At 40.9% G+C, this 27,606-nt stretch overlaps 1 long non-coding RNA gene across 1 annotated transcript in view; it reads left to right on the forward strand.

The window, feature by feature from the left end:
- The window catches only part of LOC132649153 (uncharacterized), a 37,857-nt gene extending 21,941 nt beyond the window's left edge, over positions 1 to 15,916 (forward strand). Inside the window, exons 2-3 of the long non-coding RNA XR_009587579.1 lie at positions 10,518 to 10,634; positions 15,688 to 15,916. This is a non-coding gene — a long non-coding RNA (uncharacterized LOC132649153). The remainder of the gene's footprint in view (positions 1 to 10,517; positions 10,635 to 15,687) is intronic.
- Positions 15,917 to 27,606: the final 11,690 nt, after the last annotated feature.

The following is a 27,606-nucleotide window of genomic DNA, read 5'->3' on the forward strand; positions in this document are numbered from 1 at the left end:
TGGCGTTGCCAAGTGACTTGACGGTGTTTATTTCTACCTGCTTCTCTTAGAAAAGATGGCAATAAATCCACCCTTAAAAGTAAGGTATAAAGGAAATGAGCCAAATCTGTTTAAACCCAGATCTCTGTTGGTGCTTTGATACTGTTATATGCTGTTTTCTTTTGTGCTATGATCAAGAAGTCAGAGCTCTCAAAACATTTTAAAAGTAATTCCATTGATCGAAAAACAATCTCAAAAGAAAGGTGGTAACGCATGTGTGAAATGCCATTCAAGCAAAAATGCCACCTTCTTTTCATTTCATCAGGCAGGTCAGAGCAAAGGAGGTTTTCTCTCAGGAGTTACCACTCTTGGTTATGCATTCTGTTTACCCGGGGAATACTACAAACATTGTTGCCTGGAAGCTGCCTGCCTGCGGGACTTTGGGTTGATTTCTGAGGTAGGATTCTCTTGGTTACTTTTCTATTGCCTGTAAAACACACCGTGACCAAAACAGCTGTATAGAACAAAGCATTGATTCATGAGCTTACAGTTTCAGAGCATGAGCCTGTGACATTCATGGGAAGGAGCATAGCAACAGACAGGCAGACATGGTGCTGGAACCATAGAAGAGAGCTAACATCCTAATCCATGAACATGAGGCAAAGAGAGACAGAGACAGGGACACTGAGAGACAGAGACAGACACAGAGACACAGAGACAAACAGAGACAGAGAGACACATAGAGAGACAGAGAGATAGAGACAGAGTTAGAGACAGAGACAGAGAGCTCACTGGGAATGTAGCAGAATTTTGAGCCTTTAAGGCCCACCCCTAGTGACAGACCTTCCTCCAATAAGGTCATACCCAAACAGCATTTCACTGTGTGAACCTTGAGAAAATTCTCATTCATACCATCACGGGGACCCTCGGGCTCATTGGAAACATCAACAACTAGACAACTCCAGTCACTGAAGTGTCACAGGGAAGGGGGCCAGAAACACATGTACTTCATCAAGCAGAAGGGAGGAAAAGAAAGGCAAAGCAAAGGGAAAGTTGGCTAGGTAAGACTCCTCAACGGTTGGCAGAGATAATGATTATCTTATGTTCCTACTTTGGAAGCGCTCATTGTGAACGGAGTCCACTCTTGATGTTAAAAAGAGACCAAGGAGTCCAAGGTTAGGACAACACCGTTATCTCACGCCCAGGGCCTCAGAGACTAGCTCTGAGAGCTGCTGCTTCAGTTACACCTCAGATTTGCTACGCAGGATGGTGAGAGCCAAGACCAGCTTCAGGTGGGGACTGAGGTTTTGAAAGTATCCATTATGTGTGGATAAATAAATACAGGTTCAGAAACTAGTGGTATAGAAAGACGGATGCAGATGTGAATGTGCATGTCGCCTGAGCTGTATATATGTGTGTGTGTGTGTGTGTGTGCATTACTCACAAGTGCACACACACACACACACACACACACACACACACACACTTTCTTCCTTCATCTTACGTCCTGCCGTCACCTATGCTTTATCAGTGGCTCATGGTTGGTGATACCTTCCGGTTTTCGGTCCATCTTGGTCTTTCTTCTTCTTTTTAACATCCACATCCAACTTTTCCTTTTCCTCCTACAACTTTCAGCTCCTTAATAAAAATATTGCTCGTTTCATTTCCCAAATTCTCCCAGACCTACAGCACTTCTTTCCTCCTTGAGGCTTTGCCATCACCTCTAGTCCTGACTGTTTTTTTTTTTCTGTCTCGATGCTTATACAGTATTTGCTCTTATTGAAATGCCCAGTTCTGATTTTTCTCATGTGACTTTGAGCATAGGAGCTGTAGAAAGCTAGTTTTTTGTTTTGTTTTTTTTTGTTTTTGTTTTTTAATAACTGGAGAGCTTGTATGCATGAAGAATGAGGTATTGCTTGCACGCTAGAAATCCGACCTCATGCAAAATCCTAATCAAGTGGAGTGCTAATGTTTGCTTAAAGGTTGTTTTGGAGTTTGGAGTGAAATAACTAATTCCATTAGCTGCTATAAGCCAGCATAGCTCTATGTCTGGAGAACTCTCTCTTGGATTATTGTAGGGCGAATGTCTCGTCCAGATGGTGATGATTATTTAAACACTTCAGGTTTGGAATGTGGAAGACATATGCCCGTGATCCCAAAGAAAGATCTGTACAGAGCTTTTCCTTGTTTTCAGAATAACTCAATGCACTTTTATAATTTTTAACCAATATTCTTGCCATGTATTATCTACACAATATCAAGACTCATGAATTTAGAAATAGAAAATTCCACACGTGGATTTAAGAGCTGTGCTTTTCTGATGGAATTTGGATTACACTGCAGATATTAATATTCACTTCTTGAAAGCGCACACCCACCTGACTATTCTTTTAAACAGATTTCTTTTTTTTTTTAAAGAGCCACTTTGGGTTCATAGAATATGTGATCAGAAAAAGCACTCTGAGTTCCCCCGTAAGCTGCCCCCTCACTGGAACAGCCTTTCCCACCGTCAGCACGAGGGTGTACATTTGTTGCAGTCAGTGAAGCTACAGAGACAAATCATTGTCACCTAATGCCTGTGGTTCACTCTTTAATCTGTGCAGTCTGTGTCTGGACAAGTGTATAATGATGTGTAGTTACCCTTAAGGTACATTCATTTCTCCCACCCCCTAAAACTCTGGGGACAATTCATCTCTTTATGTTCCCTGTAGCCCTGCCAGGGAGTCCTAGAGTTCAACAATCACAGGATGAAGCCTTCTCTGATAGGTTTATTTCATTTGTAGTGTGTATTTAATTTTTCGGATGTCTTTTCACATCTCCACAGCCTGTTTAGTTTTAGGGCGCCAAATAACTTTTATCCTTCCGTCGTATAGATTATCAGTTGCCTCCTGAAAGATACTTCAATTGTCCAAGTTTCAACAATTATAAACATACCTTTCAAAACATCACTGCAGGCATTTCTGTCTGTACTTAGTTTTAACTCATTTGAGGAATCATGAGCGAGAGCTGTTACTGAGAACTTTAAAGTATAGTTCTCGATTCAAACTGTGCTTTCACAGCCACCGATACTTGCTACATGGTAGATTAATTCTACAGTGTCCCCACAGAGACGTTTCCATTAGTAGATCTAGCCCTCAAATGGGATGCCACAGCCTAGAACTCTTCATTTGGAAGAAGACAAATGGCACAACTCCCAACACATTCTGAGCATCAGCAGAATATGCATAAGACAGAGAGGGGCTGATACCCCTGTACCAATGCTGTCCTGTCAGAAACCTCAATTTAAACGGAAGTAGTCAGAGGAGGTCACTTACTCAACTGGGAAAGTTTACGGGAGCTATGAAGGGTAGGGTTAAAGAGAAGTATCGTTTGGGGGAGAAAGAAACCAAGGCTAGTGAACATGACTTGGTAAATATTTCAGTTCCAAGTGGGAAGCCATTGTGAGCACAGGATGCCTGGGATTTCTTAGGAGTAGCTTGCAACCTGCTCTCTCCAGATGCTCATCCTGGGAATGGAAGCTTTTATATGAAAGCTGAAATTCTTTTGCTTCACTTTTTTTTTTAACTTTGTATGCAACTGCAATATAAATAAACTACTCCAGGAACTCTAATGTATGCCGCAACCAGAAGATAAAAGTGTATTTTTTTTCTGCCTAGCAATAGATAACCTAAAGATTTAATTATATCCATGACCAGTTTCGACCAGTGATAGAGCTTGACAGAGTCTTGTAAGATCGGCAGTCAGCTATTGGATACCTTGTAGGAGCCAATGTGCTGCCAGGTGGGGTTCGTGGGGCTTGTCAGAACAGAGTTAGACTCTGTAGAGACACATGGATTTGCAGTCACGAGTAAGTAGTAAGAGTTCAAGGATCAGCCACATTCAAAGTATTTGGAATCCAAAGATAATATGAGCCTAGGTCCCTATGTGATCACATGGAGTTTAACAGCAGTGCTGGTCACAGCCTCCTGAAAGGGGCTGGGGAGCCCTTTCTATTTGGCCCGTGTTATCTGCAATCTCTGCTAATCACACTGTGTTTTGATTTCTAGTAAGTCCTCTGAGGCCATCCTCTGCCCCACTGCCTTCCTCCAGGAGCCCTGCTCTAGAAAGCCTCCATTTCCTGTTAACACATACACGTGACTGGAAGAAGAAATTCTCCCAGAATTCTAGTTAAGGCTGTTATTAGAAGCTAGGTCTCTAGGTTATAGGCTTGGTGGTAGGGTGCTCACAAACTGAACCTCTATAAATACTAAATATAATTTTAATTTAAACATCTTCTTATATTGGGAAAAGATCAGCTGACATCAGAGATTATGGTGATTTGAACAGGAATAGCCGTGGCTGCCCTAGCCTCAAATATTTGAATGTTTGGTTATTAGGGAGACACAGTATTTGACAGAGAAGTGTGGCCTTGTTGAAGAAATAGTGAAAGTAGGGGTGGGCTTTGGGGTTTCAAATGCTTAAGCCAGGCCTAGTGACTCTCCCTTCCTGCTGCCTGCTGATCTGGATGCACACACGCACACACACACACACACACACACACACACACACACACACCCTACACACAAACACATGCACGCATATACACATAAGAAAATGGAAATAAACACACTATGTAAAAGTTTATAACTCAAGGATAAAAACGTCACGCCTCACATATTTTGAAGAAATTTGAAAGAAAGTCAGTTCGTTTGTTGATGTTGCAGTTTTTGTTTTTATTTGAGACAAGATCTCATTACATAGCCCCGGCTGTCCAGGAACTCATGACATAGATCAGGCTGGCCTCAGCTACCTCTCCATCACCATGTCTGCCGGCATGCTACTGTTCTTCCTGCTATGATTATCATGGACTAAACCTCTTAAACTTTAAGCCAGCCCTAATTGAATGTTTTCCTTTAAAAGAGTGTCCATGGTCATGGTGTCTCTTCACAACAGTAGAACAACTAAGACAGGGATGTTGAAGATGGTAACTATGGAGGTAGGATCTTTATGCCCTTGGATTGTAGTTACCCCAGAGATAACTCTTTGATTGTATTGCAACCTGCATATCACTAATCTATGTGGCTTGATACTGGGGATGAAATGCATAGCCCTCTTTGGCAAGCATCCTTTCTAGCAACCTCATATGTCTCCTGGTATGGTCACTGGTAGAGCCCATATGTATGATGCAGCTTCTCTCTCAGTGCAGGCCTTCTATCCCTGCGTGATAGAAGATGCCTACAACAGTGCCTGTCACTTGCCACTGATCAGCTATTACCAAGGAATTTTACTATGTGAATAATATAAGACGAATGGTCACTTGTTAAACTTCTTACTCACGTCTAGTCCCTAAGAAACATCATGTCTATTACTGACATGAAAAATGTCAGCCTGAAAATGAATTGAAAATGGCACTTATGGAGAAAAAGTCAGAATGGGGAAATGAAAAGACAGACAAAATTGATGACTCTCCTTTTGTATACAACACTATCCTGGAATAGTTTTATTACCTAGCTGTAGGGTCTACCAAGTCCATGCAAGATGTCACAAGCCGGAACAAGCAATGGCTGAACACTGAGGATACTTATTTTCTCCCAAGATGGGAGCACTATCCCTGGCCATCGATGTTAGCCCCTCGGGCATGACACAGTAGAGTGTAAAGAAGGGCTGGTCACCATGGTGGGCCTCACATGGGAAGTACAAATCTTGCTTCAAGATGGATCACGGGTGTGAACTCAAGCATCATTCAGGTCAGAGGAAATCAGTCCTTATTCACTCAAACCCCACATTCATGAAGTGTGGCTGATATTATGTTTTTGCTTGCTTGCTTGGCTTCTCTTTGTACCCATGTGGAGTTCTTTCAGTTTGATTGGCATGTCGTTTTTATTTGTTTTTTTTTCCAATTTTTCTTCTGTACATACATGTATGAAGTGTTCACGTCTGCATATGTGTGGGCACACACGTCTGTAGGTGTCCATTCACGTGTATGAACATAGGGAGGGCCCCAGATTGACAGCAAATGCATCCTTTATCAGTCTTCTACCTTCTTCATTGAGGCAGAGTCTCTTATTCAAACCCAGAGCTCAGTCATTGGCTAGTCTTAATATCCAGCTTGCTCTGGGCAACCCTGTCTCCATTTTTAAGTGCTACATGTTTTTGTCCACCAGGTGGGTGGAATACCGTGCCTGCCTGGCGCTTTTGTGGTTTCTGTGATCTAAACTGGTCTCCGCGCTTGTGTATCAGGCATTTCAAGCATTCAACGACCTTTCTAGCCTTAGTTTTGTGGTTTTGAGACAGCACATCACTATATCTTCCAGGTTGACCTCCACTTCATGATCCTCCTGCTTCTGCCTCTGCAGTGCTGTGATTGAAAGCTACAAGCACCGCATCTGGTTAACATATAGCTCCAGCCAATGGGCCCCAACAATTCCCCCGGACTTTGAAAAGGGATGACACCTGTGTCTCTTCATAGCCTGCTCTTCTGGGTACCACTGACAAAGTGGGACAGCATTCCTGAAAGTGGTCTCATGTGAAGACATCCTCATTACTGAAAGCTACAGCATGTGTTCAAGTGGAGTCTGTGTGAAACCAGTGGCAGAAGAGGAAATGTTTAACAACTGGCTCTGAAGTTGTTAACCAATTGGTTTGAGACATTGATTTGTAAACTAATGTGGGGTAAACACATTCATCGTGACCCATTGCAGGATCCCTGGGCAAGACGACTGAACTGTTGGGAACAGATGTGTGCCATATGCTCTCTAGAGCTAGAGCAAGCCAGTTCTAGCCAACTTGGTTTGCTTGAATGACTACCCACATTTCTACCCTCTGCTTCTGAGATTAACTAACAAGATTTTTCTTAAGCTTTAATAAGATCTTGTGGCTGCTTTTACTTTATAGAATCTTCAGAGGAGTTAATACTTTTCCAAGAAAACCTCCAATGTCCAGGTTCTGAATGTTTTATCTAAAATAAGCACATACTTTATCTTTTTTCCCCGATTCTTCACATTCTTTCATTCCTCTTCTTCTGCTCTTTCAAAGTTTTCTCACCCCCCCCCATTTCCCTATCAACCTTCTTCCCTTTTTTCTTTATTTGTTCCAATCTAGAAGTAGTCTATTGCTCCCAATCCCTGTATGTAACTGTTCTCACATCCTTCCCACTTACCACAAAGAGTGAGAAGTAAAGAAGAATTCGACAATGGTTGGCTCTATGTCTGCAGGTTTCATATTTGTGGATTCAATCAACCACAGACCCCAAATAATTGTATCTCTCTTGAGGTCATACAACCATACAGCTCATTTTTAGTATTGTTCCCTAAAAATAATACCTAACAACTGTTTCCATGGTATTTTTATTCTCTTAAGACTTATAGGTCATCTAGAAATGAGCTAAAGTACACAGAGGGATAGGAGTAGATTGTATACATTATTTATATATAAGGGAGTAGAGTTACAGGCAGTTGTGAGCTTCCTGACAGGGATTCTGGAACAGATCTTAGGTCATGTTCAAGAATAGTAAGTGCCTATCAGGTCTCATCAGGACTGGCTGCATTGTCTTCCTCTGTGGCTTGGCAAGGCTGCACCTCCCAGGGGGAGGTGAGCAGAGAGCCAGCCCTGAGTTCATGTCAGAGACAGCCTCACTTCCCCTTGGAGACTGAGTCCATGGGCTACATCTGAGCTGGGGTTTTAGGTCCTCTCCATGGATGGTCCTTGTTTGGGGTATCAGTCTCTGCTGGGCCCACAGGGCCCAGTTTTTTGGTTTTGCTGCTCTACTTTTGGAGCTCCTGTTCCCTCCAGCTCTTCCTGTTCCCCTTCTTTCCCTATCGGTGGACTAGGGGAGGAGCATAGGGGGAGAACAGGGAGGAAGGGGGTCACAGCCAGGATACAAAGTGAATAAATTTGAATAAATAATAATAATTAATAAAAATTAAAAAATGAGTAGTAAGTGCTCTTAAACAGCAAACCACCTCTCTAGCTCCAGGTGTAAATGCTTCTCTCCCCTGGTCAATTTGAACAGTCCTGGTGAATTTGAACACTCATTTGCTTGTGCAAGAAAATGTCTGACTTCTCTCAGTGTACCACTATTTATGTTGCCAAATGCATACTTTCTTGATTCCTTTTTCAGTAACTGTGGTAGTTATTCTCCTCTCTTCCCTACCAATTCTGTCACTATCTCTTGGTGCCCTTGGCTCTGACTGGGATTAGCAAATAAGGGACTAGGCAGGGACTGTAGATTGGGAGGAGGATAAGTGTAGACAATTAACTCTCTTCCTTTTCTCCATTTGCGTGCTGGCTCTCCCAGGGCCTGCATGTCCCCTTATCACAGCTCTCTCAAGAGGTCCTCTCTCTCTGGATCCAGAGTTACTGCCTCCCAGAACTTTGTTTTCCACACGTGCCTTTTCACTCTCGCTCCATTGCTTGTGATAGTATCTATTCCTTGGTAGATAAGAAAATGCCTACTTGTTCCACATAAGGAAACAGTGACAGACTAATATAAGTGTATCACTGAGGTCCAGCTTGGTGAACTAATGACTTTTACTAAGGCTCTTTATAGGAGTATGGGCGAGGGTTTGTTTACAGAGGCAAAAATGAGTCAAAGACAACTGCATCACCAAAAGCTCATGCCAGCATGGGCGACAGCTCACAAAAGCTAAAAACCTAAATGTCACTGCATGGCATGTGGCTAGCTCCTTCAGACAGCTCAGGTCGTCTAAGCCTATTATAGGCAGCTCACTGGTCTTGCTTCTTCTAGAAAAGTTGGCTTGTCTCTGCCTCTTCTAAGCATCTGGTCTGATCTGAGCCTCTTCTTGGTAATGGCCTTGAATAAGCATGCACTTACTGTTCATATGCACTTGGGAGGGAGGGACTTAGTGAATCTGGTCAGTTTCAGGGACTTCCTGAAATCACTGGGTAGTTTACTTTCTGTGTTTTAACAACCTTCCCTGCCATATTGAATGTCTAGCTTACCTTTAAACACCCTGTGTCTTAAGGAGCTTCTCATCAGTATGGAATGCTTTATCTAGGAGGGAATTGCTGTATGACCCTTGTTCTTGAGCTCCTTGGTGTCTCTTTTCTTTCGCCCTAAGTGTGTCAACCACTATATAGTTATTCCATTGTTCCATAAAACTTAGGTTTTCTGCTAGGACTTTCGAAGTCAATGTCAAGCAGTCCAACTATAACTGCTCCTGAAGCACTTTTTTTCCCCCATGGAAAATTACATTATAAAAGTATGGGAAATCTGGAGACTTTTGGGCACAATCCAAGTGATTCTAATTACATTAAGAAAGATTCTTGAGCATCTCTTCATTGGAAATTATCTCCCACTCTGGACTCCTTAAGGCATATATGTACTACTCTCTTAATGAATGTATATACTACATCAAAATAGCAATTTCTCCTGCCAGATTTGAGAGTGAGCTTTAATTTGGTCTTCTAATGTGCTTTGTAAACTCATAAACTGAGTTACCTTCCATTGTCCCCTTTCCAAAGACCATTATATACCCTAGGGGTTCAGAGCATCAGTAGATTGACAAGGCATAATTCAATCCATAGTTGAATTTACAGTTCAGGCATCACTTTCATAAAATTAAGTTCTAGGTTGTTGAAGTCTCAGATGTGTATTCTTGCTGCCAACTTTTCACACTATGTGCAGCCTCAGCACCATCACCTTTCGGTGCTGCGTGTCAGAATCATCCCCCTCTCCAAAACAGATCCTTAGCTTGATTTTTGTTCTTCTTCCAAAAATCATCTATTCTCCTAATAACACAAGTCATAACTTGGACTCACCTTGGAATGTAATCTCTCCTACTTCTTCATCCCATCTTGGCAAATTCCTTTGCATATATTAGTTTTTTGTAAATGCTCCAATCAATCTATTTTTGCCAAAATTATTACCACATAGTAAGTTGCCTCCAAACGCCTTAGAATTTATACCCCTGTGGTATTTGAAAGTTAGCATAAATATCAAAAGCTAAATTCACCCTTCTTATATTATAGAGGAACCAAAAGGGACAAATGATTTAATCTCACAATCTGAGGACACATATTTGGCAAACTTAGATCAAACTCTATGTGCCTGGCAACCTGTGTGGCATGCCTCTGTTGTCCCAGGATTTACCCTGTTCCTGCTGCCTTACGCATCTGATTGCTGGCCTATCCATGGCATATCCTTGCCTCAGAAACAAGTTCTCATTGTGTCGTTGAAGTTGGCCTTGCATTACTGTCCTTTTGCCTCAGGCTTCTACTTTCAGGCTGAATTATGTGCTTAATATTCAATCTATTTGTTTCCAACATATGTGTATAAGGCCCTTCCTCCCATGTGCCCTTTTTTATTTTAAATGTGCCTTCTCTGTTCCTTGTCTTTGGACCTTATTCGCTTTCATATTCTCTCTTTTGTGCCTTCTGATATCGCTATAACTGGGTATTCTACCAACTCCCTTTATTCCAGCTTGGAATTTTATTTGTATTTATTTGAAATTACTTGACAAAACCTGTAGAATATTCAAGATACTTAAGTCTCTTTATTCATCTCTAGTCACTTGCTCCTTTCATCTTGTGACCACCAGGTTCCGTTCTCTGTATACGATCTCTGCAAACACCATGGCCAGCGAATGTCAATCTGCAAGAGGCAAGAAGGAAATCTCGTTCAACATGACACAGTAGCCAGTGTTGGTTAAAACTTTGTGAGTCTGACATCGGTGCTCTATTGTAGGCATAGCATAATTTGGTGAAATTTTTTCCTGGTGATAATTAATTCAATCCTATGTGTGCAGTAATGTTTAAGACATACATACAACAAAATTCTTTTTAAAGCATATGTGACATCTTCCATAAAGATAGGTTCTGTCGCTTGACTGGCCATCAGTAAGGGTCTTGGGGGAGGATATGGTACAGTTTCAGCCTTACAGGTAGCACAAAGGCCACCAGGCTATTAACCACCTCTACACCAGCCTTCTAGGAGGAAAGCAGATTATACATCTTTCTCTTTGAAGAAACAACCCTGCATGTTTAGCATTCTTAGTTTCCCTAGTGTTAGTCAGTGAGCGCAAGGAGCTATGTGCCTCCTACATTTGCATAATGATGGTGGATTTTAGGATTCTAGGATTTAGTTTGAAGAGTCTGGATGCATTTTTCCAAATGTGATTGTTTTTAATTCGGTAGGAATTTTATTTCAGTGTCTTAACACGAATACCTCACACATATGTTTGAAAGTAACTTTGAGTCTGAGAGCTGGTGGTGCCCCAAAGTTCTATGACAGTCTCTGTCTCCTCCAGAGGATGAAAGACCTTCCAGCAGTAGGAAACATTAAGGAGTAACAGGAAACTTCCAAAAGCAATGACCAGCGAAGTAACAGAAGACTGTGGTACAACGGCCAAGGGGGCAGGATGTCCAGTCCTGTTTCCATCTTCAGAGTCAACACTGAGGATAAAAATGATGTACAAATCCTGAGAATAGTTCTGAGTATATTGTTCCCTTTGTTAGTGGAGGATACGTTCCACACTGAGTGGACATTTACAGCTACAGCTAGTACTGGACCTTGAATAACACACACACACATACACACACACAAATAAAATATTAAAAAATTGAGAAATAGTAATCAGATAAGGGCCCACATACATCACTTAAATGTGACTGTAAGATAAAGCAATTGAGGTAATTGTTATTGAAGAATAATACAGATACACTGTAAACCAACACAAATTAAATTTCATCAAGGCAACAAATGCAGAAGAGACAGGAATAACAGTTATTAATTATCTTTCATATTTGCTAATAAATGGTGGTCAAAATTAAAGTGAATTTCAATACTTTCTTCTGCCTATAACTTATCGCTAAGTTAGTTTTCCTTTAAAAACTTGAATGATCTTTTGGTATCCATTCACCAGATGACTAAATGAAAGAAGTTCTCCATTTCTTTCATTCACCATGTTTGCTTTCCATGCCCAAAGAAATTCATGTTAAATTATTTAGAAATGGCCACATCTAGCGTCTAGCAGGGGCTTGAGAAATGCCGTAGCAGTTAGAGTTGGCTCACAATCACTTCCAACTCCAGCTCCTGAGGACCCCATGTCCTCTCCTGAACTCTAGGTGTTCCCGACTCAGAAGCACATTCTTTCACATATAGACACATAGTTAAAAATAAATAAATCTTTAAAAAAAATCTTTAATGTCTGCTGTATTCAGGTATTACTTGTATGGGCTGGTGAGATTTGTCAGTGGTTAAGAATGCTTGCTGAGGAGCTCATCAGGATTATTTTGCATGTCATGTTGATGCAGTTTGAAGAAAAGACTGATTTAATCCTGATGAGTGCCTCTTCAAGAAAGAATAATTCTAGTAAACAGTGGATTGTGTAGAAGTTAACTGAAATCATATGTCTGCTTGTTATCTATGTAAGCATATACCTAAAATTAGCTTAATATAATTAAAACTGATATTTTGGATTAAAAAAAAGATGTTAAAAAAAAAGAATGCTTGCTGACCTTCCAGAGGGCCAAGGTCATACTCATCCCTAGAAGCCACTGTAACTCCAGATCTGCAGATCTGACGCCTTCTTCCAGCCTCCTCCATCACCCAAGACCACGTGCAAATTCACACAGACACACACTCAGTACATAAATAAAAGAAAACAATATTTAAAAGAAACAACACATTTATATCAGCATTCCACTTTTCAATTATTTCGTCTTTTTTTTCTCTTACCTATATACTTCACTTCTCAGTTTTTCTTTAATGTTCTTTCGATATATGTCACAGAAGAGTAATGATTTTTATTTTAAGTAAGATAGAAAACAGTTTTATTAAAGTCATATCAGTTTAAAATCACCAGGTTAAGTTTCTAAATTTTAAAACATTCAATTTTCAGTGTAGTTGGATTTAGTTCAGGTGATATTCATCATCGCCTTAGATTGTCATGTCATCAGTTTAAAATTATCTTGAAAAATTAATCTTCTGAAATTCTCATTAAAACCCCATAGAAACATCACTGAAAAGAGAGGGGGAAAAACTATAGAAACTAAAGAAGACTAGCTTTAGGGACTCACAAATCTTCCCAAGATATTGAGGCTTATACCCTTCGCTCCTTCCAGGAAATATGTAGTTTCTTTTTCACCCACTTTGTTATAGCCCATAATTCTTGCTTAGTCATCAGTTCATTTGTTTGCTACCAGGATGCAATAGGGAGGAGGAGGAGGATATTGTCTAAGGAAGACTAAAGCAGAGCAGAGCGCAACGGAGGAAGTCTGATAAGTTATGGAGGGATGAACACATAGTCATCTACATAAGTATGTCTCTGCCCTGCTATCACAACAAATAGAGCCAGAATCTTAGGAAATGAGTCTGTTAGGCCAGTCACTCTTTCACGGAATCCTCTTCATGCCATTTCTGCAAGACCAGAAGACATCCATGATGACTCTTTCATCTTCATAAGTATCCCAGAAATCATCAAGGTAAAGGGAGAGAAACTGTAAGTCTCATTGTTACGCTTCTCTTTCCCATTGGCTTAAAAATAACATGCTCCACCTTCACCTACAGCGCATTGGCTAGATCCGATCACAGCGCCTTGATCTGGCTGCAGAAGCTTTGTTCAGAAAAGGGAGAGTGAATGCAATCTGAGAATTGCGTAAAATTGCCTCCTTCACAGGACTTGAAAATGATAGTTAATAACCACCAATTGTAACAGCTTAAGACATTAAAATAGCATACAACTCAGAAGAATTTTTATTGCAGATAAGAGAAAGAGAAACTAGGATTCAGAGTAAATCGTTCACCTACCTTCCCCCCCCAAAAAAAAAACCCAAAATTAAAATAGCGATACCTGTCTAGTTTTTGTTTGCACTGTTGCTCCTAGTACAGAAAACTGGGAGAAAACTGTTGAGAAAAAAAGAAATAGCAAATCCAATGTGTAAATGTGTCTTTCTTGGTTTTGTGTTAGTATTTGTGACCTCACGTACATGTCTTTTCTCATGAGACATAATGTGCTTAAAGTGAGCCACATTGTGACAGATAGCAATACTTCATTCCACTTAAGACTGAGTATTCTAACCCTTGGATAGACCAAAATGTTGCCTATTCCTTCATCAACCAATAGATATTTGGGTTTGTTATGGGCTAGGGGAGAATGGATAGTAATTGCTAATGAGTAAGAGTTGGGGTGGTGAAAAAAGTTCAGCAATTAATATTCTAATGGCAGAATAACATTGTTGATACATGGAAAGTAAGTGAGTCAGACCCTGTAAGGATACAATTTATAGTCCATAAATTACGACACACTTAAAAATTTTGGGACTGGGTGTGTAACTCAGAGGCAGGATGATTACCTGGCATGTAGAAGGCCTTTGGTTCAATTCTTCAGGACTGAAAAAAATATGTGGCTAAAAAATTTATCCAGAGTCGGGTGTGGTGGCACGTACCTTTGATTCCAGCACTCAGGGAGGCAGAGGCAAGCAGATCTCTGTGAGTTCAAGGCCAGCCTGGTCTACAAAGGGAGTCCAGGACAGCCAAGGCTACACAAAGAAACTCTGTCTCCAACAACCAGTATATAGATGTGTATGTGTGTATGTGTATATGTATATTATCTGTATATATATATATATATATATATATATATATACATATACATATATATATCCAGGTATAGTCAATGAACAAAAGAAAACTATGAAATGAAGTATAGCTTGTCCATATAAAGATACATGATTTCAAAGGGCACATTAATGTATGAAAGTACTAGGGACTTGAGTGATGTTCATTCAATGCTACAAAATTAGCTCCTGTTGGAGAAGATAGATTTCAAAGGTTGGGAGGGGAGTTCTACTCTCCTCCATTGTTCCCAATTTTTTACAGAAGATTGATTTCAAGACTTATATAGATACAATAATCTCAGTATGGTCAAGTTGTTTGTATGTATATGCATATGCATATGTATATTATATGTATATATATATATTTGATGTGGTATATGCATATAATCTGTGCACATTCTCTCGTGCACTTGAAATTACCTCTGGGTTAGTTATAACTCGTTGTCTTATGTAAATTGCTATATTAGAGATACCACATACAATATAAGTATCATGTGAATAGTTGTCACATATCTTTATCTAGGAAGTACAGTTGCATTATTCTATTTAGGAAATAATGACATGCTTAGTAAGACACAAAGTTGTACCAGTCTCATTGACTGGCAGTTTGGAGGCACAAATGCAGAGCCTGTGAACACAGAGGGTGATCTGTCCACATTGTTTATTCTGGAATGTTTATAGGAGGCCTTATTTATAAGAGGTATAGGAGGCCATATTTATAAGAAACATAAAAACGATGATACAGAAGCTCCATTCCATCTTACCCTGTTGTCCGTGCTCAGTCAATTGTTTCCATGTAATGAAGTCCTCCTTGGATGATTGTGTCATTGACTTATTTGCTTGTGCACGCACTCTTACGGACATCCCTCACCACATTGTATACTTCATGATTTAATGCCCACCAAGGTTTTCTAAAAGCAGTATCTGTCTGTCTGTCTGTCTATTTTTAGGTATCTTTGGGATTTTTATGCACACATGTGTGCACATGCTTCTGCACAGGCAGAGGCCAGAAAATAGTGTGGAACAGTCTTTTCCATCATTTTCTGCCTGTTCCTCTGAGTCAGGGTCTCTCCCTGAGCCTGAGGCATGCACTTCCGGGGATAGCCGGAAGACAGCAAGCTTCAGCGAGCCTCTCGTGTTTGTCCCCTTTAGGAGCTGAGATCGCCAAGTGTGTGAGGGAAGTCCGGCTTGTGAAGGAGCTGCTAGAGTATGAACTCCCGTCCTCGTGGAGGTGACATTGCACTCACACTGTGGTTTTATATTTCGGATGGACGGAAAGTGAGACCTCAAAGTTTAAAATTGCTTAGGAAATGGTATTTTGTCAATATATGTCAATTCCATATGTATAAAAACCATATTGAAAGCCACCAGAAGAAGCAGCCTCCCCCTGTGTCTGTATCCCCAACCCAACCAAGCTTTAGATAAATGAATACAAACTCAAAGCCAATGTTGTATGTATTTTTTTAATCGCAGCAGTCATGTGCTGCTCTCAATTCCCCTCTACAATTACATGACAGCTACCCATCAAGACTGTAGGACTTAAGAAAATGCTCACATCTATGGTGTGCTTCTAAATTATTAGAGTGCATGACTAATTAGTCTTATTAATTTAAATGATTGACAGATGATAGGTAGATGATTGATAAATTGATAGGTAGATGATAGATCAATTGATTGATGGATCGATCGAAACATAGATACACAGATAGATACTGACAAGACAGAGTGTGCCTGAAAAATATAAACTAAAGTAATATAATTAACGAACATGATATCCAGTTAAAACTTGTAGTATCTAGAGCATAGCAGTCATGGAGGGATGTCACAAGAAGGGACACAAAACTCAAGAGCGTTAGTGTTATCTGACTGTTCCGACAACGTGGCATCCAACTGGATCCTTAAATAACCCCCTTCTGATGTCTTCTGTTGCAGTTATGATCATCAGTGCCACTAAGAACAGGCAGCAGATATCATGTGTGTGCCTTACACTAGGCGTGGAAGTAAACTGTTAAATATACACCACCACATTTAAGACCTATGGCAATCTTATGAAATAAATGCTGTAACACACACTATGGTGCTGAGGTAAGAAAACAGAGGTTGGGTTTGTATAAACAGTCCGATCACGCAACTAATGTGATCAAACAACCAATCGGGATATGATTCATGTCATGCCTCACCCATCAACTCATATTTTTAGCATGTGCCGTTAATTAGCGTGTGGATTTCATTCACACATAAGAGTCTTCATCTTATCTGGCCACAGCCTTCTTCTCCTTCAGGACCTCAGAGAAAACGCGAGTTGTAGGGAATAAGCCAGTTGTGGTTTCAGCCTGTGGTCTCATTAGATACTTGCCATGCTGTGTGGATTGACGGGACAACTCTACAAGTGGAGATGAACACAGGTGCAAGTGGCCTACTCTTCCCCTTCGCCCTGGGCACACCATCACTTACTATGCCCGCACTGAATGAAATGGACCAATCAGAGGGAAGAACAGCATTTGAGGCTACAATAGATATTTTCACACTTTTTTTTTTTTAATTTGGAGGTTATCGATCATAAAATTCACTGACATCATCTATCAAAGGGATCTTTCCAAACCATGTTTTGAGGCTCATAGGGACTGATTTGAGTTGATTATCAGAAAGGAAGACTACCAGAGCCAAGGGTGATCAAAGCAGTTTTATCCAAAGGTTCCGCTTCTGGTCTCATGCACCTTGCTGGTCCTGGAATGACCATTTGACATGGATGACAAATCTAATTTTTCTGGAACAAGCAAGCACTGACATCATGTCAAATATGCAGAGATTTTTTTTTCTTTGTGTGGGGGGTGCTGCTAGTTGGTAGACTCCTACATACTTGGGTTTGATCCCTACGGCATGTGATGTTGTAGTCCTGTAAGCTGAGCACTTGCAGGGAGGAAGGATGAAGACTCAAAATTCAGGGTCATCGCTGGCTATGTTTGAGTTTGAGGCCAGTCAATAAGCTAGGTGAGACCCCTTCTTCTTCTTCTTCTTCTTCTTCTTCTTCTTCTTCTTCTTCTTCTTCTTCTTCTTCTTCTTCTTCTTCTTCTTCTTCTTCTTTTTCTTCTTCTTCTTCTTCTCCTCCTCCTCCTCCTCCTCCTCCTCCTCCTCCTCCTCCTTTTTCTTCTTCTTCTTCTCCTCCTCCTTCTCCTTCTTCTCCTCCTCCTCCTCCTCCTCCTTCTTCTCCTCCTCCTCCTCCTCCTCCTTCTTCCTTAGCTGCTGCTGCTTCTCCTTCTCCTTCTCTTCTTAACTTTGTCTTTAGGTTTACAACCATGAATATACCCAATCTCATCTTTAAAAATTAATTTTTTTTCATTATGTTTCTCAGACTAACCTCAGATTAGTGGTGTATGTCATGCTGTTCTTGGGCTCTCAGGGCTGCTGCCTCAGCCTCCTGTGTCTGGATCAAATGAATACCAACATGCCCAGAATGTAGTAAATAATATTTACAAGTGAGAAGATGGCTTGCAATAGGTATGGGAAGATAAGATAGAAATGTGTTTACAGAATTCACACAAGAGGCAAAATCAATATCTGTGTTTATGATGACTAAGAAGGTCGGTTTCAAATATCTTTTCTAAAGTAGCATAATTTTTAAAAAGTAAGAAAGGCAGCTGGGATTAAGACTGAAATTGGGGCACTACTGAAAATCAAAGTTCATTGGACTATAACTTGGAAAGAATGCAATGTGAAGGCAGGAAGAAATGATTTCACATGGATCAGAAAGGAATTATTATTGTTGATGGAGAGAAATGGACAGCAACTTTGATGTAAGAGAAAGAAACCCTCATGTCTGTACAGAAGGAGAAAACTGATAACATTTTTATGGTTGAAGGGATAAAGTCTTCTCTTTCTTTATCTTATATGCCTTGGTCTTCAGCAAAGCATTTAAAAGTGTTTAAGACACTGGCATAGGCTTTCTTGGTGTGCATCATTCTCTCTCTGCAGCTCTTGGATGTTATTAAAAACCTACTGATAGGCTTCTGTCTTCATTCCCTCTCTGTGCTGTGTGTGTGTGTGTGTGTGTGTGTGTGTGTGCAAATGTGCACGTGCAGTGTTCCGTATTCATGGAGACCAGAGAGACCGCCCAGGAGATCCTCTCCAACACTGGGATGACAAGAATGTGCCACCATGTCCAGCTTTGTGCATGGCTCGCTGCTTTGGAGACTGAACCTTGTGGTTGTGTAAATAAGCACTTTACAAACTGTGGGGTCTAATCAGACCCCTCCTCCTTTACCTTTGTATTCGCAGCTGAAACACACCCATCTCAAAGTCTCTAAGTTCACTCCCAGAACAGCTCTGCAAATGGCGTTTCTGGCTGTGTTGACGTGATGCCCTCCTCTCCTCCCACCCTTCCCTGTAGGTCTTCAGTGTTTTCCTGCGTGTTAGCACTACCTCGCTCGCACCAGCAGAAGCGGCAGCTCTAACCATCCTATGCACAGCCATCCTCAACATCTTCCTGGGACATATAGCCACTATTTGAATTATGTCCCCATTTGTAAGTTAGCCTTGGATGGAGATTTTGTATTTCTTTCTCTTTTTTTCTTTTTGTTCCAGTGGAGTTAAAGCCAGCAGGGAATCTTCATTAAAATTCACCATAGGGCCCATTTATTTGCTGTTTCCCTTCCCCCAAATCCCATATTCCTCCTACCCTGCCGTGAACTATGCAGAACAGAGGAATGACCCACGGAAATCTCACTGCCATGCTGAGGGGTAAAACCCAGAGAGATGTTCCAAAATGCCCGCCTGTCAAATGCAGATGACGAATATTTACCATCTCTGGATACCCCTGCAGGTAGTTTCACATTGCCAGTTTTATTTCATTCTCTATTTTAGGAAAATATTCATTGCTTCTGCTCAGGTGCAAATATTACTGACATTTGGAGGCTGTCTAGCCTTGCCGTGTGAGCTCTCAGTACAGACTGAGACAGGAGGACGTGTCCGTAGTTGCTGCTGCTGCTGGCGGTGGCGTTCTTCCCGTCGGTCCCAGCGAGATGCTACAGTGCCAGCACCATACTTCATATTCATCTATAGGAACATCTGGCCCATGCCTAACATTTAATTTCCACACCATTAGAGTCAAACAATACATGTACATCAGCAGATAATGTAATGCATTATCACGCAAGGCAGAGAGTAGCAATCTATTAGCCTAATTTAAAATAGCCCTCAGAAAAAAAAATACTGCATCTTAATTATTCAGAGTCCTGAATGGAGTGACATGTTTTCCAGCAAAATTCAAAGCTACATAATCAGACACACTTTGGAAAAACTTTCCAACATGCTTTATCATCTTCCTTGTTCAGGGATGAAACAGCTATTCTGTTAATTTTTTTTTATATTCTAAGCCAATTTTATCCATAATAACACAAAGAGAGATAACAGCTTTTGGAGAAGAACAAGGAAGAAAGATAGAAGATTCTTGGAACATAAGTAGACCCTACACACCTCTGTTTCTTAGAAATCACAACCTGAATATGCAGGCAGCTTGGATTGCTTTGCCGTTATGAATCACGGAAGGGAGAGGAGATTGCTTTAAATATGTCATGATTTTGCTCTTATTTCATCTCACCAAGACATTTTCATTACGGCTTAAGACAATGTATATGGAAAGTTTCTGTCTTTTCGGAGGAATATTATAACTTTTGTAAGGAATTAAGTGATGCTATCTTATACAGTAACTTAAGCCGTGCAGCCAAACAAATGAATCATTGTTATTAAAATGCAGACATATTCAAATATATTCAGTTATTATTAATGAAATCAATTTCTGTCCTTGAACAAGCGTGTCTGATAGAGAGAGATGCATGGGTTTATAAACACTGACAAGCCACTTCTCCATCCCACTAAATGTTACAAGTGGAAATAATGATATATATTTATAGCATGCCAGGTAGTAAAATCAGAATTGCGTGATGCTTACTGAAGCAGAGTCAGAAAGCTTGTGGAATGTGACAACCCTTCAAAAATCATGTGAAAGTTGTCAATTTATGGTTTAAAGCAGAGTGAAGCTGCCATTTGAAGCTGCTCTTTCAGCACCCATACACAGTTTCCACGGCCCGAGCTGGTGTTGAATTTTATGCTGGCAGCTGGAGAGAGCGCTCTGGTAAGGGTAGGAAGGGATAGCATGTCGCTCCACTCAACAAAGCCTCTCAACTACTGACAGGATTTGTACAACATCTGTACAACCTAAGGTGCTTCAGGGTAGGAGTGTCTGACCTACCCAAGGTGCAACTGTGGCCAGCAGTTAGGACAAAACTATGCTTTGGATTGTGAACTTTTCCGTTCTGAGATGGTGGTGTGCAATGACCGACTCTCCGAGGATTTGGGCAGCGGTGGGGAGCGACAGCTCCCAGGCGGCCACATGACTCTGAAGAGTAACAAAGCGTACTGAACATTGCAGTGTGCTGCTCTGAGAGAACTCCAGGAGAGATTCGACTCTTTGTTTCCCTTCTGTGAGCCACGTTCTGATGCCAGGAAAGGAGGCAGGTTAGATAAGACACACCTTACTCACTTGCACACCAGGCAGGTGCCCACTGATGGGCACCCAGGGACGTGGGCAGGATACAGGCTGGCATACAGGCCACTTGGAGGTAGGCACGCTGACCTACAGGCAGATACACACAACCAGGCTGCTAGAGGCAGAGGCTCAGGCCAAAGGTTCTGCTCTCACCCAATGGCCATATTTATACAGACCCACACAAAGAGGCATTCAGCAAAGTAAGTACATAATTGATGATGTTACTTTAGGGCATTTTGTGATGACCCCTAGCCCCCATACCCAGGGTCAGTGTCAGTCATGTTTTTCTGACTCAAACCTGATCTGCTCCATGTTGTCCTAATATACATTGGCTCTTGTGACCTTCTGCTTCTAACATCTTCACGCCCCTCTGTCTATCCACTCTTCTTAGTTTTACTCATCAGCCCTCAGAATCCTCCGAGAAGACATAAAGAAGACCCTGACTGCACTGAGGGCTGAGGATTCTTCCTCTAGGCTCTGCACTGTGTGTTGTCTGTTCAGTGGACTAAACAAGATGATGAAGAAGATAATAAATTGTGAATGTATTTTGTTATTAATACCGGAGTCGACCTGAAACCTCCAAAGAGGAAACGAGAAACAAGTCAAATTTGCATTGACAAAGTATCCCTAATAAATAAAGCACAGCACTTCACAGGTTTATGTTTGAACTCATTTCATTCTTGGAATGTCTCTGAATATCATCATTTCTGTGCTGTCTATGAGAGCCTGAATGAGATGAGATAGCTTACTCAAGGTCACAGAATGAAAAAGAAGACACTAGAACTTTAATCTAGGCTGAGGGTTACCCAAAATCAGTGGTTCTCAACCTGTGGGCCATGATCCCCCAAGGTGGTCACCTATCAGATATCCTGCATAGTAGTATTTACATTACTATTCAAAACAGTGGCAAAATTACAGTCATGAAGTAGCAACACAAGTAAATTCATGGTTGAAGGTCACATAGCATGAGGAACTATACTGAAGGGTAACAGCATTAGGAAGTTTGAGAACCACTGAACTAGATTTAACATAGCACTGACAGGCCATCTTGCAGGAGGTTAAAGGGGGACACAGGTAGAACTATTTCCATTAGTGGCTGTGAGGAAGTCAGGAAGAGACCCAGGTTTCTCTTCTTAACCTCATAAATAAATTTTAAGTTTCAGGGTAAGTATCCAGGTACTGAATTTTTTTTTTCATATCTGTAGCTGCTAATGCATTGATTATAAGAAACAAACTCATATTCCCCCAGGTTATAGATCCATTTTACAGTTGTGAATGGGCCTGCAGAATTCACGGGGCAGGATGAGTAAATTTCAAGGCTTCTTTCAAATCTGAGAAAGAAGACTTGAGTACCAGTGTAAGAAGATTCTCAGATCCTAAGCCCTGGTGCAGAAGACACTGTTGTCATGGTGATGAACTAAGAATGTTTTTTTTTTGTTGTTGTTGTTGTTGTTTTAAATCACTGTATTAAAGAATTACAGGGCCAACAGGATGGCTCAGTGAGTAACTCAATGACTTGCTGAGTAGGCTCAGTGATACTTGCTGTTAGACCTGATGAATTCAGTTCAACCCTCCAGGTTCCACCTGCTGCAGGAAAAGCCTCAACTCCTGCAAGTTATCTTCTGAATGGCAGATGCACGCCATAGGACACACACAGAGACGCTAAGTGAAGAGCAACAAAAATACAAAGATTGACGATGTTTCTCAGATAACCTCTATGGCAAGATGATACGCATAGTCCACGCAGCAAACATCTGTTGGATTCGCAGGACTCCTCAGACCCTCTGGGCTTTACCCAAAACATTCAAACTCAAATCAGTTTTATCAAAGGGGTCTAGAAATGCTGATGAGCAACTAAGAGTAACCAAATGAAGAGCAATGGAGGCAGGGCTTAAGCCCAGGTCGGTATGAGCCCAAATAGCCATGTTAATCAGAAAGAGAAGCAAGCATCAGCTCCTAATTTGATGTGATAAGATATGCTTGCTATACCAGACACAAAATTCAGAGGTGAAACAGAGGAAATTTGTTCAGTATCTGTTGCTGGCTTACATTAATTGTTCAACTGTCCATGACCAGTGAGGATATTCTCCGTGTAGTTTTTGTGTTAAAAGATCTTGCTTACATGAACACACCTAAGAGCTGACAGTGTTGAACCTTTACTTCAAGGTAATTTAGACGCATTCTGTCCTTAACACTGACCAGGGCATGGCTATTTTCATTTTGCACACGGGAAAGCGCAGACATAAAGATGATGCATGACAAGTTCAGGGTCACGTAGTAAGAAAGCAGGAACATCAGACTACCGTCCAGGTAGACAGATGCAAGTGGGCGTGGCAATTAACGTCCTGCGATCCTCGTCCAGTGACTACTTTATCAGCGGTTTGTGGTGGTTCCGGAGTAAGTTTTCTTACAGCGTCACTAAATAGAAGGATGACTCCGAAAAGGGTGACAGTGAAAAGAAGATTACGTAAGGGCTAATGTAACAGATGGGAGGCATAGACGTCTTGGGCTCTGTTTAGGGATGGATTTGAGAGGCTCCAGAGTGTCAGTTCCCAACAGCACGCTCTTCCCACAGCCACTGAGATCTGGTTACGGGAGGCGGCAGGTGTTAGACGTCATACTGTTGATACTTCCCAAGGGGGCACAGAGCATAAAGGAGTCGCGCATAATTGATATAAAATGTGCCTGTGATGCCCATGCTGAACATGAGAATTCCTTCTGAAAGGCTTCTGTGTGGAGAGGAGCTAGTTAACCTTCGCTGTCAACCTGGCTGGAATGAGGATCACCCAGGAGATACCATTCTGGGCATGCCTGGAAGGGAGTTTCCACAGAGGCTTAACTGAGGGAATAAGAGGATCCCATGGGCTGGGGTCCCAGGCTGAACAGAAGAAAGGAAACACATACAGCAGCAGCGTCCATTGTTTTCTGTTTCTCCTCCATGGGCGCAAAGGGACCCTCAAGGGCCTGGTCATCAGAGCCACAGCGTCCACTGCTGTCATACTTCCCAGCCACTGTACCCACGAGCCCTGAGAAAGCCCTTCTTTTTTTGAGTTTATTTTCTCAGGAATTTTGTCATAATGGTGAGAAAAGCAACCAATACAAGGAAATAGCTTTAAAAAAAATAAAACAGATATGGCAGTCTAAAGAAATAGGCAGCTTGAACAGTCTTCATGTTGCCTTCAGAGCCCACCTGTGGGTTTGCTATCTGCTGAGCGTCAGCACAGTTTTGAATTGTCTGCTCTGACCAATGTCTGATAAAGAGGTGTAGTAACAGCTTAAACATAAATAATTAGCAGAATGACCAAAAGAATGAGTGTCTGTGAAAATGGAAAGGGGCATAGAGAAAGCTGCAGTGGGTTCTACTGACTCCATGTAATATCTCTCCACTAGGACATAGATAAAGCATGTGTCCTGCATCGCAAAAACAAAATGGAACTCTTAGATCCCAGGAGAATTTCTATTCAAACAAAATACGTTTTCCTGACACCCAGGGTGTATCTCGGGATGACACTCTCTCGCTTCTGCATTTACGGAATGATGTCTTCTCGCTGGCTGATGGGTAGTCCCTTCAGGTGAAGTCAAACTTTCACATATTAGGCTCTTATTTAGTGCTTTTTATAGATATGGTGCTATGCTATGTAGAAGTTTTCTTATCATAGAAATTTTGTATTCTTGCCTTGAATTTACAACTGTCTTGAGCTTCGGTTTGAAAATTACCTGTGGTCAACACACCGAGGATTTAAGTTCCAAAGCACATTAGACTCATAAAACACCTGAATCCCTTTGATCAAAAAATACACAGACAAAGAGAAGGTGCTTAAGTTAAAGCTGCCTCGGGGCAGCAGAAAGTTATGGGTTGGTGGGTTTTATAAGACTACTTACTATGCTATTCAGTTATAAAAGAGAAAGCCGTTACCATAGCAACCCCTACACCTAATGATGCTTCTGCTACCTCTGAGATACACGGCACCTTCTTCTAGGGACACATTGACCAGTACAGCCTGCTATGGGAATTTTTATGCCTAATGTTAGGCTTGCAAAAAAAAAAAAGAATGCATTTCAATAACATGAAAAAAATAGATGCATATAATCATAATTTGCAACATTAAAATTATGACAAATTAGCTCATTTTTGTTAGTTGTTTCAAAGACGAAAATGTTTTTTACTGAATTTAAAAAATAAAATGCATTTAATCATTTAAGGCTGCATATGTAGGGCTTGGGCTATAATTTAGTTGAGGGAATGCTTGCTCAGCATGCATAGCCCTTGGGGACAGATCTCCAGCACCACGTTACAGCCTGGCTTTGGTGGTACACAGCTGTAATGTTAGCACTCAGGTGATGGAGACAGGGGGATTAGAGGCTCAAGGTTATCCTTGGCATTACACAGAGAAAGAGACCTTGGAGAATACGGCTCTCCATGAGATGTCTCCATCAAATCCATTGTCTCACAGCTCAGGGGACCCCATAGAAAGAAGGCAGAAGCAGTGGGGAAGACAGCGGATGGAGGACACCAGGAGAACAAGGTGCTCTAGAACAACTGGACAGGCTGGTACGAACTCACAGAGGTCGAAGCAGCAATCACAGGCCTACACAGGTCTGTGCCATATACACAATAGATTTCTGTATACAATAGATTTCTGCTTACTTTTTAATGGAACACCTGAGGATGTGAGCGAGTGGGTCTCTGATTCTTGTGCCTTCTCTTGAGGCTTTTAAAATTTTTCTGTTGTCTTGTCTTATCCAAATTTGATGTGAAGGTTTTTGTTTTATCTCATTATATTTTATTTAGTTATGTTTTGCTATTATCACTTAGAAACCTTTTTTTTTAATTTCATGGGATATAAAAAGGGAAGGGACCCATCCAGAGAGAGGAGGTGGGGAGGAACTAGGAAGAGTAGAGAGAGGGGGAAATTCATTCAGATTATATTTGAACTCATTGTAAATGTGTGATTTTAAACAACAGGTAACCATGTAGCAATAGATGCCTTGTTTAAAGGGATCTTTAGACAAATTGGCATAAAAAGATCTACTGACGACTGAGATTTTCCTAGCCCAGGTACACTGAGGGCCCTTTACCCAAATCCAGTGGTCTCAACAGAAATAAGTATCCAATAAAACTAAAGCTATATACTGTCTTCTTGCTTCATGTAAAAGACTGTATTTGCCTGCTTGCCATCTGCATATCCTCTGCCACTGGAAACAGATTCTGAAAGTTTCCTGACCCAAAAATTCAATGACTGCTCAAAACTTATTCGCAGGCCTTCATCAATATAGAAATTACTTCTCTTAAAACATTTGCTGGTTTTTACTTCATATATGACTGTTTTGCCTGCCTTTATTTATATCCACTGGTGTATGTGCCTATGGGGGATGAAAAAGAAGGCGGCTGGATTCCTCTGAAACTGCAGTTTGCAGACAGTTGTTAGCTGCTGTGTGGGTGCTGGGAACAGAACCCGGGTCCTCTACCTGAGCCACCAATGTTCTTAACTGCTGAGTCATCTCTCCAGTGCTAGAAATTTCTTTTGAACTGAAGGTTTATTGGAAGAAAAGCTATCATACAAGGATGTTCGTGTGTTCATATAGACCCAACATAATAAATACTATTTAGACTCCCTGGAAAGCTCATAAAGCCCATTTGATCTAGGGTGTAATGGAACTGCTTTAGACTTGTAATAAAATATAATTGGCTCCACTGCATATGTAAGGAAAAACATAAGGCTTGAGGATAAATAATTTTTATTGCAAATGCTAATACTTGAGAAATTAGATTTTATTTCTGCTAAAAATAGTTTAATTAGAACTTTTTATGGCTTCGGAGAAAAGTTTAGAACCCCTTCAAAACATTTATTATATAGTTACTCAGACAGAATCTCTGGTGGGTGGAATATTGTACTTAAATCTAGCAGGATAGACAAAAAAAATGACAGAAGCAAGTAACTCTTAGGTAAACAAAGACAACAATAATTTGTATGATAAAAATGACTCTAGAGCTACTTGGACAAAAACAATCTTGTTGAAACAATAGGTAAATGATCCAACTGGTGGATAGAAACGAAAATTATAATGAGACGTAAGGAAGTCACTTTCTTGCAGTAAAATCATTATTGGTTAGCTAGGTACAGTAGGTCACATCTGTAATTTCATCACTCAGAAGACTGAGGTAGAAGAATTGTCATTAATTTTAGGATAGCCTGTGCTACATAGTGCATTTCAAAGTGGCGTAGGATATAGAGTGAAACACTTGTCTAAAGAAACCTCCATAGCAAACTACCACAATCAGAACACCATTTATGGTATCAGCAAAGTGACAGGTTAAAAAGATAAAATTTCACCTTCCTGTAGAAATATGAATTTTAACAACTGCGTGTACTGGGAAAAACCTGTTACAGCATTCTGCACAACACAGATGTTTGCAAGTCATTGAACCCTGGTGCACTGGGAAGAAGCATAAAACGTAGAGTTTACTGTTCCAGGTAGAACAAAGAAAAGAACCTAAGGATCTCAACTGGCTTTGAAGCATTGAG

This window comes from Meriones unguiculatus, chromosome 19 (assembly GCF_030254825.1).
Source record: "Meriones unguiculatus strain TT.TT164.6M chromosome 19, Bangor_MerUng_6.1, whole genome shotgun sequence".
Taxonomy (NCBI): Eukaryota; Metazoa; Chordata; class Mammalia; order Rodentia; family Muridae; genus Meriones; species Meriones unguiculatus.